This window comes from Rattus norvegicus, chromosome X (assembly GCF_036323735.1).
Source record: "Rattus norvegicus strain BN/NHsdMcwi chromosome X, GRCr8, whole genome shotgun sequence".
Classification (NCBI taxonomy): domain Eukaryota; kingdom Metazoa; phylum Chordata; class Mammalia; order Rodentia; family Muridae; genus Rattus; species Rattus norvegicus.
Window position 1 is genome coordinate 149,467,285 of NC_086039.1, and position 16,388 is coordinate 149,483,672.

Sequence of the window (16,388 nt, forward strand, 5' to 3'; positions counted from 1 at the left end):
TGATCTTACGCCCATGGCGATGCTACTTGGAGGAAAGGGCGAAAAGGGACGGTTATCATTTTCCTGGACGGGGAATATCCACCCTTCAGCCTCTGTCTGGACAGCTACTCATATAAAATATAAACCTTACTGGAGCACGGGGTTTAACCCTGCTCCGGTTTGTGTCTGGCCGCCATTTGTGTGGATTATAAGTAATGCCACTAAAGTTTCTAAATTGAATTGTACAGACGGTTCATGTTTTTATGCCCTGTGTTGGGATGCTAGCCAATATTCCATAGCGGTAGTTACCCGCATGCCTCGCTTTATCCCGGTCCCTGTTGAGACTCCGGGGACCCTGACCTTATTTAGAGGAAAGAGAGATTTTGGCATTTCTGCAATTATTGTTGGCATTATTGCTACAACGGCAGTTGCTGCCTCGGTTACTGCCTCGGCATTGGCCTTGTCAAACTCAGTACAGACAACCCAAACTATCAATGATTTATCGGCTACCGTCTCTGTGGCTCTGGACAGACAGGCCTCGGTTAATACTCGGATACAAGGAGGCCTCATGCTTGTTAACCAACGTATAGATCTGGTCCAAGAGCAGCTAGACATCCTATGGCAACTGGCCCAGCTTGGCTGTGAACAAAAGCTCCCCGGCCTTTGTGTCACATCTATACAGTATGAACAATTTACCAAAGCTGCCAATTTGTCTAAAATCCTTTCACAGCATTTGTTACAGAATTGGACCTCAGATTTTGAGCAGACGCTTAGGGAATTGAGAGCGGCCATCATTCAAGTAAATTCTACCCGACTGGATCTGTCTTTGACAGAAGGATTGTCATCCTGGATCACCTCAGCAGTCTCTTATTTTAAGGAATGGGTGAGGGTGGGACTTTTTGGAGCAGTCCTCTGCTGCGGGTTAGTGTTACTCCTCTGGTTGCTTTGCAAATTGAGATTTCAAAGAGGGACAAAATTGTGATCGCCCAGGCACTTGTAGCCCTTGAACAAGGAGCGTCAGCCGATATTTGGTTGACCATGCTCAAGCAATAGGTCGCCAGCTGGACAGCTCTTGCACTCCTAGAACCTCGGTTCATTGCACAGGATTAGAGTGTCTGGCTTGAGCAGCCCATGAGGGGTGACGAGCTTAGCATCGCACAGGGAAGTTCTACGAAACACGCTCCCTGGAAGGCATGTCATATTACATGAGGGTAACTGCCCCAGTTTTCCCTCCCTCGAAAAATGGCAGTGCGACGGGTTGGGAGTGCCCTGGGTCCCAACAACAGCTTAAGGGTATCTCTCTTGTACAGGTTCGCCAACTTTGTGCGAGGATATGACTTCTGTCTTCACCCTCCTATTTATGGGTGTCCTATTTGCTTAAAAAACAGAAAAGGGGAGATGTGGAGAGCCTCCCTCACATTCTCCAATGTAAGATGGCGCCAATATCCGGCAGGATGCACCTAGTAAAAAGGGCAATACGCAAGCGCCTGGTAACTTCCTCACTCAAGGGGACACGTATGCTGTGGTACATCATCTGGCACATTTGGCAGCGACCAGCCAGAGAGTGACATGTCCTAGGTGAAGATAGTTTCCTACATAAGGGATGGTTTTTCCTCACTCGGGGTCTCTGTATTGTAAGCTTATGCTCTCGCTCTCAAGATGCATTAAAGCTTTTCTGCAGAAGGATCCTTTGTGTCCCGCGTCGTTCTTGCTGGCGAGACATAGCGTGGGGCATCCCAGTAAAGCTTTATCTGAGGCACTGGTCTCTTGTTGATCACAGCTACCATTTCACCACCAGATGAATGGAAACCCATAACTTTTTAAACTATTTTTTTATTTATATTATAGCTGCTGGCCCCTCCTTATATGCCCTCCCACAGTTCCTCATACCATTCTTCCTCTCCCTTGCCTCAGAGAGGATGCTATGCCCCCACATATACCAGGAATCCCTTCCCTGGAGCCTCAAGACTCCGGAGGATTAGGCACTTCTTCCCCCACTGAGGCCAGACCAGACAGATTTCTCTTATATATGTGCGAGGGAGCCTCAGACAAGCCCATGTATGCTACTGGTTGGTAGCTCAGTCTCTGGGAGCTCCCAGGGGTCCAGATTAGTGGAGGCTGCTGGTCTTCCTATGGGGCTTCCCTCCCCTTCCCCTTCTTTAATCTTTCCCCTAATTCAATTTTGAGGGTAGTCAACTTCAATCAATTGTGGATGTACATATCTACGTCTGTCTCAGTCCCTTGCTGGTAGAGCCTCTCAGAGGACAGCCAAACTAGGCTCCTGTCTGTAAGAAGTTCATAGCATCAGTAACAATGTCAAGCCTTGGTGCACCTCCATGAAAGAGATCTGGATTTGGGCCAGTCACTGGACCACCTTTCCTTCAGTATACTTTCATCCTTTGTACCTTCAGTTTTTTTAGACTGGACCAATTCTGGGTCAGAAATTTTGATTGGTAGCCCCATCCCTCTACATGAGTCTGTCTACTTACTGGAGGAGTGTACTTCTGTGTTCCCTCTCCTCACTCTTGGGAATTTTAGCTAAGGTCACTCCCATTGATTCCTTAGAGTCTCTCACGTCCCTGGTCTCTGGTACTTTCCAGAGGGTCCTCTACTTCCAGCTGCATATTTCCATTCATTCTCCTGCCCCTCTGGGCTTCTCTCCTATTCTGCATCCCATAACTGCTCCTGTTCCCACTTTCTCCTCCCCTTCTTTCCTCCCTCCCTTGCTTTCTTTGACTCCAGTGATTATTTTCGTCCAGACCCTTCTAAGTGAGATTGAAGCATCTTCATTTAGGCCTTCCTGTTTGTTAAAGTTCTTAAGCTCTGAGGGTTATATCTTGGTGTTCTGTACTTTTTGACTAATATCCACTTTATCAGTATGTCCCATGCATGTCCTTTTCGGTTTGGTTTACCTCCCTCAGGATATTTTCCAGTTTCGTCTATTTGCCTGGAAAATTCATGGCATCCTTGGTTTTAATAGTTGAGTAGTATTCCATTACACAAATATCCCACATTTTCTGTAACTTTTCTTGTGTTGGGGAACATTTGGGATGTTTCTACATTCTGGCTATTATAAGTAAGGCTGGTATGAACATAGTGGAGCATGTTTCCTTGTCATATCGTGGGGCACTGAGTGCCCACTATAGTCTTTAAGAGGCTCTCAAAATGTCCCTTTGAAACTTCACATCCCAGGCCTACATCATCTGCATTGCTCTCATTCTTTTTATATTTAAGGCTACCACAGAACAGCTCACTGAACTATAAGGACATGACTTTTCCAGCTCCACGTTAAAAAATACCACAAACATTCCAAATATAAATGCTTAGTTCTTTAATAGCAATATGTCACAGCCTGATATTAATTTCTGTCTTGGTTAGGGCTACTATTGATGTGCTAAAATACTATAACTATATCAAACTAGGAAAGAAATGTGTTTATCTCACTCACACTTCCAAATCAGAGTAAGTTATTAAAGGAAGTCAAGGCAAAAGCAGAAGTAGCACCATATAGGAATGCTGTTCAATGACTTGATCTTTATGGCTGCATTCTTATAGGAAAGGAACTTTGACCACCAATCCAGTGGCAGCACCCACAGAAATCTGGGCTTTCCCACATCAATAATCAAGAAAGAAAATGTATCACAGGCATGCCCACAGCCAAATCTGAAGAGGGAATATTTCTATTGAAGTACCCTCTTTCCAAATGATTCTAGTTCATGTTAAACTAGAATACCAGCAAATAGTCAATATCATTAATCCTGCTACTCTATCTCGAAAGAGTAAAAAAATCTATCTTGTTTTTTTTTCATAATATATAACTTATTTGTCCTTAATTAGAAAATCTTATCATCTAATTATGTGGCCTTTTTAAGCAAATACACTTGTTAATTGCTCAGTTTTTGTTTATTTTTAAACTGAAGTATAAATTTCAAAGTATAACCTCATATTTTAATTATGAGGAGATAAAAAGGTAAGAACCTAAATAGAAATTTCATATTTCTATCATGCAAAGACCAAAAACAATCTAATTAATTTGATATATATTGCCTTAGTTTGTAATAAAATTGTGATCCACCTTATATAACATTCATGTTTGCTAATACTTTAAGTTCAGTAATTCCACTTAATAGTTTTGGAAGATAATTTTGGAGCAATAAATAAGCAAGTATGCTTTAATTTTAATTTTATTAAAATGAAGGGAATATTCTCTTTCACACTGTGTTTTTATATTTAGAAACTTTATGTTTCAAAAAACTGGAATTTATGGAAGTGACTATCAATCACCAAGAAGTATACAACTTTGAAATTATATTTAGTTTCCTCAGCTCCATTGCTAAAGTGGTTACAAATCTAAAGGTCCTTAGCTAAGAATGCTTTTCAATTTCATTTTAATTTTTTATTGGTTGTGTTGTTTATTTTACATTTCAAATGTTATTCCCATTCTTGGTTTCCTTTCTGAAAATCCCCTCTCCCACCCTCCCTCTCCCCTTCCTCCACAAGGGTGCTCTGCCACCCATCTACCCACTCATTTCCCACTGCCTTAACATTCCCCTATGCTGGGGCATCAAGCTTTCACAGGACCTTTGTTGATGACCAACAAAGCCATCCTCTGCTACATATGCAGCTGGAGCCATGGGTCTCTCCATGTGTGGGAGCTCTGGAGTCCTTGTGCTCAGTTGGGTGATTGGCAGCAAGCATCTACATCTGTATCATATGTCTCTGACAGAAGCTCTCAGGAGACATTCATATCAGGCTCTTGCCAGCAAGCATTTCTTTGCATCAGCAAGATACTGGGTTTGGTCACTGCATATGGGATGGATCCCCAGGTGGGGCAGTCTCTGGATGGCCATTGTTTTAACCCAGGATTTCTCCTGTCTAAAGGAAATACAGGGACGATGAGTGGAGCTTTTCAAACTTTTAAGAGGTGAGATAAGATGTCTGCTTCAGTTCCTACATATTCAATCAATAAAAACACCATGTAGCCTTTGACCAGAGATTCCGTGTTTATATTAGAGCCACTGTCAGATCTTTATAGGGAATACTGGAAATGTTGCTACTGAACTTTCTCAAATACAATTTAAACAAATACAGTTTTCTTAACCAATATACTAAGTCAGGCTAGTAATGCTGGAAAATAGGAGTTACAATTTAGTCTTTGAATTTATGTATTAGTATAAACATGGAGATTGTTAGTTGGAGAACTGACTGATCCTCATTTTCCAAAATGAACTATGGGCAAACACTACCTGACCTGTCAAGAAGGAAGTTTTCATTCAATTATCTGAGAAAAGGAGAAAATATCGTTTTGAAACCTCCTGAACAGTTCTAGAAATGTAATTTCTAGAGGCAAGGCAGTCGGCTAATTTTCCATTTGCAGTGGACTTGGTGAATTTTTTAAGATATTAATATTAAAGCTCTATCTAGTGGTCAAAAGAAGAATTTCTAGCTTATATAGAAACCAGCATGAACACTAATTTTTTTAATTTATGAATTACAATAAGAATGCTATGATTTGATCATCTAGATTATTTCTTTATGTGTATTAAAATTAATAATAAATGAAATTTGTTTCATTTTGTTTTGTTTTTAATTGAAGATGCAACATAAAATCATATGGATTATTGGAGTATAAGCTCCCCTTCAATTTTAATTTGAGGGATATATTAAAATATGTACATTTATTTTAATACCAAAAATTTAACTTTGCAAGAAAAACTACTTAATCTACTAGGAATATAATTTTATGTTGGTCATTCTTATTCATTATCAACTACATTTCCTGTCTGCCACCCTGGAGAATGTTTCCACATTTGGTTATTTTGTCATAATCAAAACCAAAATGGTTTACTGTGAGTATCTATCACTTAGAAGGAAGTGAAAATAATCTGACTTCTAAAAGCTCTACACAGCTATTTGGTTCTTGAGTTTATTGGGGGAAGATTTTGTTCAAAATAAAATACCACCATTTCTGTTTGCATTTTGAAAAGTTATGAAAAATGAATATACTCATGTAACTGAGACCCACAAGAGAACATAGGATTTTAATTATCTCAAAATGTGTTTTCATGTCTTTAAGAGTCAGAACCACTCTCTGCATCCAAATCCCATGGGAGAGAGAGCTGGACTCTCAGAAGTGCCAACAAACCTGAGAACTCAGAGGAGACAACTACTTCTGCCCTCATTCCTCACCCAAGAGGAACTAGACTAGTGCCCTCTGTGCCCTCGGGCACGTGAACCAACAGCAGTCAGGGGCAGGAACCTTCTATTTTCTGCTGCACCAAGAGCCAGAAGGCAAGAGCCAAAAGTCAGTCACCAGGAACGCCTACACACCTGAGGGCAGAGGTAAGACCAACACTTCTCCTCCAAGCAACCAGACTGTTGACCTCAGGACACACAAAGTCAGAAGTCGTCTGAGAAAGGACATTCTTGGTTTCTGCCTCTGCCCTGAGCTGAACTGTATCCACAGCTGTCTGTACAAAATCCCTTGGGATAGAGACCTGAACTCTCAGAAATGAAGAGAATCCTGAGAGCTCAGGGGAGACCACCACTTCTGCTCATATTCCTGACCCAAGAGAAACCTGCCTAGTGACCTCTGGATGCCAAAACATAGGAGCAGTCAGGGGCAGGACCTTTCCTGTTACTTCCTGAGCCCAGAGCTGAAAGCCAGTCTCCTGGAGCACTGACACACCTTAGAGAAGAGGTAAGGCCAATTCTTCTGCTGTAATCAACCCACTTGGGTACTTCAGGACACACAAACCCAGGAGTGGCTCTCTGTTCCTAGATCCAGTTGAAATAAAACAAGTCTACAGCAGTACTGACACACAGGCTTACAGGAAATTCAAGACACAGAGACAGAAAAAAAATAAAACAGCAGAGACAACTGATGGCAAGAGGCAAGTGCAGGAACCTAAGCAGGAGAAACCAAGACTACTTGGAATCTCAAAGCCTAGTTCTCCTACCAAATCAAAGACAGGATATCCAAACACACCAGAAAAGAAAGGTTTGGATTTAAAATCACATCTTATGATGATGATACGGGACTTTAAGAAGGACATAGATAACTCTTATAAAAAAATACAGGAAAACACAGGTTAACAAGTAGAAGCCTTTAAAGAGGAAACAAAAAATCCCTTAAATAATTACAGGAATACACAAACAAATAGGTGAAGGAATTGAACAAAACCAAACAGGATGAAAAAATAGAAATAGAAATAATAAAGAAAACACAAAGAGAGATGACACCGGATAAAGAAAACTTAGGAAAGAGATCAGGAGTCATGGATGCAATAATCACATGCAGAGTATAAGAGATAGAAGACAAAATATCAGGGTCAGAAGATACCAAAGAAAACATTGACAAAACTGTCAAAGATAATGTAAAATGCAAAAAAGTCCTAAACCAAAACACCTAGGAAAGTCAGGACACAATGAGAAAATCAAACCTAGGATAATAGGTATAAAAGAGCGAAGACTCCCAACTTAAAGACTAGTAAATATCTTCAACAAAATCATAGAAGAAAACTTCCCTAGCCTAAAGAAGGAGATGTTTATAAACATACAAGAAGTCTACAGAACTCAAAATAGATTGGACCAGAAAAGAAATTCCTTCTATCGCATAACAGTTAAAACAGTAAACACAGAAAACAAAGAAAGAATATTAAAAGCAGCAAGGGATAAAGGTCAAGTAACATATGAAGGCAGACCTATCAGGTTTATACCAGACATCTCAAAACAGACTATGAAAGACTGAAAATCAAGGGCAAATGTCATACAGACCCTAAGAGAACACAAATGCCAGCCCAAGCTACTATACCCAGCAAAACTCTCAATTAACATAGGTGGAGAAACCAAGACATTCCATGATAAAACCAAATTTACACAATGTCTTTCTACAAACCCAATCCTACAAAGGATAATAGATGATAACTCCAACACAAGGAGGGAAACTATACCCTAGAAAAAGCAAGAAAGTAATCACTTTGTAATGAAAACAAAAGAAGAGAGACAAACATAATTCCACCTCTAACAAAAAAAAAATAACAGGAAACAACAATCACTATTCCTTAATATCTCTTAACATAAATAAACACAGTTCCTCAATACAAAATAATATAGACTAACAGACTGGATATATAAATAGGATCCAGCATTTTCCTGCATACAGGAAACACACTTCAGTGACAAAGACATACACTACCTCAGAGTAAAAGGCTGAAAAACAATTTTCTAAGAAAAAGGCCTGAAGAAACAAGCTGGAGTAGTCATTCTAATATTGAATAAAATCAACTTTCAATGAAAAGTTATCAAAAAGGATAAGGAAGGACATTTCATTGAGGTAACCCAATCACAGAAAAACACACATGGTATGCACTCATTGATAAGTGGATATTAGCCCAAAGGCTCGAATTACCCTAGATGCACAGAACACATGAAACTCAAGAAGGATGACCAAAATGCAGATGCTTCACTCCTTCTTTAAAAGGGGAACAAGAATACCCTTGGGAGGAAATAGGGAGGCAAAGTTTAGAACAGAGGCTGAAGGAACACCCATTCAGAGCCTGCCCCACATGTGGCCCATACATATACAGTCACCAAACTAAATAAGATGGATGAAGCAAAGAAGTGCAGGCTGACAGGAACCGGATGTAGATCTCTCCTGAGAGACACAGCCAGAATATGGCAAATACATTGGTGAATGCCAGCAGCAAACCACTGAACTAATAATGGGACCCCCGTTGAAGGAATTAGAAAAAGGACTGAAAGAGCTGAAGGGGCTTGAGACCCCATATGAAAAACAATGCCAACCAACCAGAGCTTCCAAGTACTAAGCCACTACCCAAAGACTATACATGGACTGACCCTGGGCTCCAACTGCATAGGTAGCAATAAATAGCCTAGAAAGGGCTTCAGTGGAAGCAGAAGCCCTTGGTCCTGCCAAGGCTGGACCCCCAATGAATGTGATTGATGCGGGGAGGGTGGTAATGGAGGGGAGGATTGGGAGGGGAACACCCATATAGAATGGGAGGGGGAGGGCTTAGGGGGATGTTGGCATGGAAACGGTGAAAGGGAATAACATTTGAAATATAAATAAGACACACCCAATTTAATAAAGATAAAAAAAAGAAATTAAAGGAAGGACACTTCATTTTCATCAAAAAAGAAAAAAAAATCCACCAATATGATCTCTGATCCAGAATATCTAAGCTTCAAATGCAAGAGCGTCTACATTCATAAAGGAAACTTTACTAATTTTCAAAGCACCATTGTACCCTCCATAATATTAGTAGGAGGTTTCAACACAGTACACTCATCACTGGCAGATCATGGAAACAGAAACTAAACAGAGACATACAGAAACTAACAGAAGAAATAAACCAAAAGGATTTAAAAGATATTTATAGAACATTTCATCCTAAAACAAAAGAATATTTGTTCTTCTCATCACTTCATGGTTCATTCTCCAAAACTGATTACATAATCAGTCACAAAACAGGTCTCAACAGATACAAGAAGATTGACATAATTGCGTGCATCCAATCAGACTATCACAGACTAAGGCTTTTCTTCAATAACAAAAGTAATGACAGAAAGTCCACATATATATGGAAGATGAAGAACACTCTACTCAATGATAACTTGGTCAAGGAAAAAATAAAGGAAGAAATTAAAGACTTTTTAGATTTAATGAAAATGAAGGCACAACATAACCATCATATGGGACACAATGAAAGCAGTGTTCAAAGGAAAACTTATAGCTTTGAGCGCCCCCAAAAAGAAACTGGAGAAAGCATACATTAGGAGCTTGACAGCACACCTTAAAGCTCTAGGACAGAAAAAAAAAAAAAAAAAAAAAAAGCAAATACACCCAAGAGGAGTAGAAGGCAGGAAAATAGCTGAAATCAACCAAGTAGAAACACAAAGTTGTATACAAAGAATCAACAAAACTGGGAGCTGGTTCTTTGAAGAAATGAACAGATAGATAAACCCTTAGCAGACTAACAAGAGGTCACCGAGAGTATCCAAATTAACAAAATCAGAAATGAAAAGGGAGTCATAAAAATAGAATCTGAGGAAATTAAAAAAATCAAGAGATCCTCTTCCAAAAGCATATATTCAACAAAACTGGAAAATATGTCTGAAATGGACAATTTTCTACACGGATCCCAGGTACCACAGTTAAATCCAGATCAGATTCACCATCCAAACAGTGACATAACTCCTAAAGAAATAGAAACAGTTATTAAAATTTTCCCAAACAAACAAAAAAATTCCAGGAATGTTTACTGCAGAATTCTATCAGACCTAAAAAGAAGACCTCATTCCAATACTGTACAAACTATTCCACAAAATATAAACAAAAGAAACACTACCGAATTCCATCTACATACATGTCTACTTGCAACTCCTTCCAATTACACTTATATATAAACCACACAAACCCAACAAAGAAAGTGATCTTCAGACCAGTTTCCCTTATGAATATCAATGGAAAAATACTCAATAAAATGCTTGCAAAGGGAACCCAAGAACACATCAAAATGATCATCCATTATGATCAAGTAGGCTTCATCCCACAGATGCAGTGATGTTTCAAATACAGAAATCCATCAACATAATTTACTATGTAAACAAACTAAAAAAAAACCCTCAAAAACAAAAAAACGCATGATCATCTCATTAGATGCTGAAAAAGCATTTGATAAAATTCAATACCCCTTCATGTGAAAAGTCTTGGAAAGATCAGGCATTCAAGGCCCATACCTAAACATAGTAAAAGCAATATACAGAAAAATAGTTGCCAACATCAAACTAAATGGAGAGAAACTTGAATAATCCTATTAAAACCAGGGACTAGACAAGGCTTCCCATTCTGCTCCTACTTATTCAATATAGTACTTGAAGTCCTAGCCAGAGCAATCAGACAACAAACAGATGTCAAAGGGATACAAATTGGGAAGTAAGAAATCAAAATATCACTCTCTGCAGATGATATGATAGTATACTTAAGTGACCCCAAAAGTTCCACCAGAAAACTACTAAGCCTGATAAACAACTTCAGAAAAGTGGCTGGGTATAAAATTATCACAAACAAATCTACAGCCTCCCTCTACTCAAAGGATAAACAGACTGAAAAAGAAATTGGGGAAATGACACCCTTCACAACAGGCATAAGTAACATAAAATACCTCAGTGTGACTCTAACCAAGTGAAAGAGCTGTATGAGAAGAACTTCAAGTTTGTGAAGAAACAAATTGAAGAAGATTTCAGAAGATGGAAAGGCTTCCCATGCTCATGGATTGGCCAGATTAATTTAGTAAAAATGGCCATTTTGCCAAAAGCAATCCGATGATTCAATGCACTCCCTATCAAAATTCTATCTCAATTCTTCATAGAGTTAGAGAGCAATTTGGAAATTCATTTGGATTAACAAAAACCCATGGTAGTGAAAACTATCCTCAACGATAAAAGATATTCTGGCAGAATCACCATACCTGACCTCAAGCAGTATTGCAGAGGAACAGTAAAAAAAAAAAAAAAAAAAAAAAAAACAACAACAATATGGTATTTTTATAGAGACGGGCAGGTAGGTCAATGGAATAGAATTTGAAGACCCAGAAATGAACGCACACACCTATGGTCACTTGATCTTTGACAAAGGAACTAAAAACATCATTCAGTTGAAAAATAGCATTTTCCACAAATAGTGCTGGTTAACCTTGAGGTCAGCATGTAGAAGAATGGAAATCAACCCATTCTTATTGACCTATACAAAGCTTAAGTCCAAGTTGATCAAGGACCTTAATATAAAACCAGATACACTCAAACTAATAGAAGAAAAAGTGGGGAAGAGCCTTGAACTCATGGGCACTTGTGAAAATTTTCTGAACTAAACAACAATGGCTTATGCTCTAAGATCAAGAATCGATAAATGGGACCTCATAAATTGCAAACATTCTGTAAGGCAAAGGCCATTGTCATTAGGATAAAATGGCAACCAACAGATTGGATATTTACCAATCCTTCATCCAATAAAGGGCTAATATCCAAAATATACAAAGAACTCAAGTAGTTAGACTCCAGAGAGCCAAAAAATCACTATTAAAAATGAGGTACAGAGCTAAACAAAGAAATCTCAGCTGAGGAATATCGAATGGGTGAGAAGTACCTAAAGAAATGCTCAACATCTTTAGACATCAGGGAAATGCAAATCAAAACAACCCTAAGATTCTACCTCACACAAGTCAGGATCGGTAACATCAAAAACTAAGATGACAACAGATGCTGGATGGGATATGGAGAAAGAGGAACACTCCTCCATTGTTGGCGGGCTTGCAAATGGGTACAACCATTCTGCAAATCAGTCTGGAAATTCCTCAGAAAATGGAAATTGGATATTGCATTACCTGAGGTAATCCTAGCTAATCCTGTCCTAGGCATATACCCAAATGATATTCCCACATACAACGAAGATATATGCTCCACTATGTTCATAGCCAGAAGCAGAAAAGAACCCAGATGCCCTTCAACAGAGGAATGGATACAGAAATTGTGGTACATCTTCACAATGGAGTACTACTCTGCTATCAAAAAATGACTTCATAAAATTCATAGGCAAATGGGTTGAACTAGAAAATATCATCCTGAATGAGGTACCCCAATCATAAAAAACACACAGAGTATGCACTCACTGATAAGTGAATAATAGCCCAAAACTCGAATTACCCAAATGACAATCTATAGATCACATGAAGCTCAAAAAGGAGAACTACCAAAGTGCGGATGCTTCCGTCCTTCTTCAAATGGGGAACCAAAAATAAAAAGACAAAGTTTGGAGCAGTGACTGAAGGAATTCTTAGACTGTCCTACATGGTGATACAGCCCATATATATACAGTCACCAAAACTTGATAACATTGATGAAGCCAAGAAATGCATGCTGACAGAAGTCAAATATAGCTGCCTCCTGAGAGGCTCAGTCAGAGCATGTCAAATACAGATGTGAACGCTAGCATCAAACTATTGAACTGAGAATGGAGTCCCTGTTGGAGGAATTAGAGAAAGGATTGAAGGAGATGAAGGGGTTTGCAACTGCATAGGAACAACAATATCAACCAACCAGAGTCCCAAGGACTAAACCACTATCCAAAGACTACACATTTACAGACCCATGGCTCCAGGTGCATATGTAGCAGAGGATGATTTGTTGGGCATCAATGAGAGGGGAAGCCCTTGGTCCTGCCAAGGTTGCACCGCCCTGTGTAGGGAAATGTCACGAGCGGCACAAAGGGGTGGGTTTGGGGATGGGGAACACCCGATGGAAGAAGGGGAGGGGAATGGGATAAGGGGCTTATGGTCGGGATATCGGAAAAGCGAATAACATTTGAAATGTAGATAAAAAAATATACAGTAAAAAACCCATAAGAATCAGAACCCTGGGAAGTCCCACACCCGCGGATCCCGGCCCGCAGCAGCTCTCTGCTCCCAGACCCGGTGAGAGAGAGACCCAACCGCCTGGTCAGGTGGGCACTCCTGAGGCTGCAGAGCGGAAGAGACCACCAACACTGCTCACCCCTGCCCACATCCCTGGCCCAAGAGGAAACTGTATAAGGCCTCTGGGCTCCCGTGGGGGAGGGCCCAGGAGCGGCAGGACCCCTGCCAGAGACACCGCCGGACCCTGAAGGAAACAGACCGGATAAACAGTTCTCTGCACCCAAATCCCGTGGGAGGGAGAGCTAAACCTTCAGAGAGGCAGACAAGCCTGGGAAACCAGAAGAGACTGCTCCCTGCACACACATCTCGGACGCCAGAGGAAAAAGCCAAAGACCATCTGGAACCCTGGTGCACTGAAGCTCCCGGAAGGGGCGGCACAGGTCTTCCTGGTGGCTGCCGCTGCAGAGAGCCCCTGGACAGCACCCCACGAGCAAACCTGAGCCTCGGGACCACAGGTAAGACCAAATTTTCTGCTGCAAGAAAGCTGCCTGGTGAACTCAAGACACAGGCCCACAGGAACAGCTGAAGACCTGTAGAGAAGAAAAACCACACGCCGGAAAGCAGAACACTCTGTCCCCATAACTGACTGAAAGAGAGGAAAACAGGTCTACAGCACTCCTGACACACAGGCTTATAGGACAGTCTAGCCACTGTCAGAAATAGCAGAACAAAGTAACACTAGAGATAATCTGATGGCGAGAGGCAAGCGCAGGAACCCAAGCAACAGAAACCAAGACTACATGCCATCATCGGAGCCCAATTCTCCCACCAAAACAAACATGGAATATCCAAACACACCAGAAAAGCAAGATCTAGTTTCAAAATCATATTTAATCATGATGCTGGAGGACTTCAGGAAAGACCTGAACACACTTAGGGAAGCACAGGAAAACATTAATAAACAAGTAAAAGCCTACAGAGAGGAATCGCAAAAATCCCTGAAAGAATTCCAGGAAAACACAATCAAACAGTTGAAGGAATTAAAAATGGAAATAGAAGCAATCAAGAAAGAACACATGGAAACAACCCTGGATATAGAAAACCAAAAGAAGAGACAAGGAGCTGTAGATACAAGCTTCACCAACAGAATACAAGAGATGGAAGAGAGAATCTCAGGAGCAGAAGATTCCATAGAAATCATTGACTCAACTGTCAAAGATAATGTAAAGCGGAAAAAGCTACTGGTCCAAAACATACAGGAAATCCAGGACTCAATGAGAAGATCAAACCTAAGGATAATAGGTATAGAAGAGAGTGAAGACTCCCAGCTCAAAGGACCAGTAAATATCTTCAACAAAATCATAGAAGAAAACTTCCCTAACCTAAAAAAAGAGATACCCATAGACATACAGGAAGCCTACAGAACTCCAAATAGATTGGACCAGAAAAGAAACACCTCCCGTCACATAATTGTCAAAACACCAAACGCACAAAATAAAGAAAGAATATTAAAAGCAGTAAGGGAAAAAGGTCAAGTAACATATAAAGGGAGACCTATCAGAATCACCCCAGACTTCTCGCCAGAAACTATGAAGGCCAGAAGATCCTGGACTGATGTTATACAGACCCTAAGAGAACACAAATGCCAGCCCAGATTACTGTATCCAGCAAAACTCTCAATTAACATTGATGGAGAAACCAAGATATTCCATGACAAAACCAAATTTACACAATATCTTTCTACAAATCCAGCACTACAAAGGATAATAAATAGTAAAGCCCAACATAAGGAGGCAAGCTATACCCTAGAAGAAGCAAGAAACTAATCGTCTTGGCAACAAAACAAAGAGAATGAAAGCACACAAACATAACCTCACATCAAATATGAATATAACGGGAAGCAATAATCACTATTTCTTAATATCTCTCAATATCAATGGCCTCAACTCCCCAATAAAAAGACATAGATTAACAAACTGGATACGCAACGAGGACCCTGCATTCTGCTGCCTACAGGAAACACACCTCAGAGACAAAGACAGACACTACCTCAGAGTGAAAGGCTGGAAAACAACTTTCCAAGCAAATGGTCAGAAGAAGCAAGCTGGAGTAGCCATTCTAATATCAAATAAAATCAATTTCCAACTAAAAGTCATCAAAAAAGATAAGGAAGGACACTTCATATTCATCAAAGGAAAAATCAACCAAGATGAACTCTCAATCCTAAATATCTATGCCCCAAATACAAGGGCACCTACATACGTAAAAGAAACCTTACTAAAGCTCAAAACACACATTGCAACTCACACAATAATAGTGGGAGATTTCAACACCCCACTCTCATCAATGGACAGATCATGGAAACAGAAATTAAACAGTGATGTCGACAGACTAAGAGAAGTCATGAGCCAAATGGACTTAACGGATATTTATAGAACATTCTATCCTAAAGCAAAAGGATATACCTTCTTCTCAGCTCCTCATGGTACTTTCTCCAAAATTGACCATATAATTGGTCAAAAAACGGGCCTCAACAGGTACAGAAAGATAGAAATAATCCCATGCGTGCTAATAGACCACCATGACCTAAAGTTGGTCTTCAATAACAAGAAGGGAAGAATGCCCACAAATACGTGGAAATTGAACAATGCTCTACTCAATGATAACCTGGTCAAGGAAGAAATAAAGAAAGAAATTAAAAACTTTTTAGAATTTAATGAAAATGAAGATACAACATACTCAAACTTATGGGACACAATGAAAGCTGTGCTAAGAGGAAAACTCATAGCGCTGAGTGCCTGCAGAAAGAAACAGGAAAGAGCATATGTCAGCAGCTTGACAGCACACCTAAAAGCTCTAGAACAAAAAGAAGCAAATACACCCAGGAGGAGTAGAAGGCAGGAAATAATCAAACTCAGAGCTGAAATCAACCAAGTAGAAACAAAAAGGACCATAGAAAGAATCAACAGAACCAAAAGT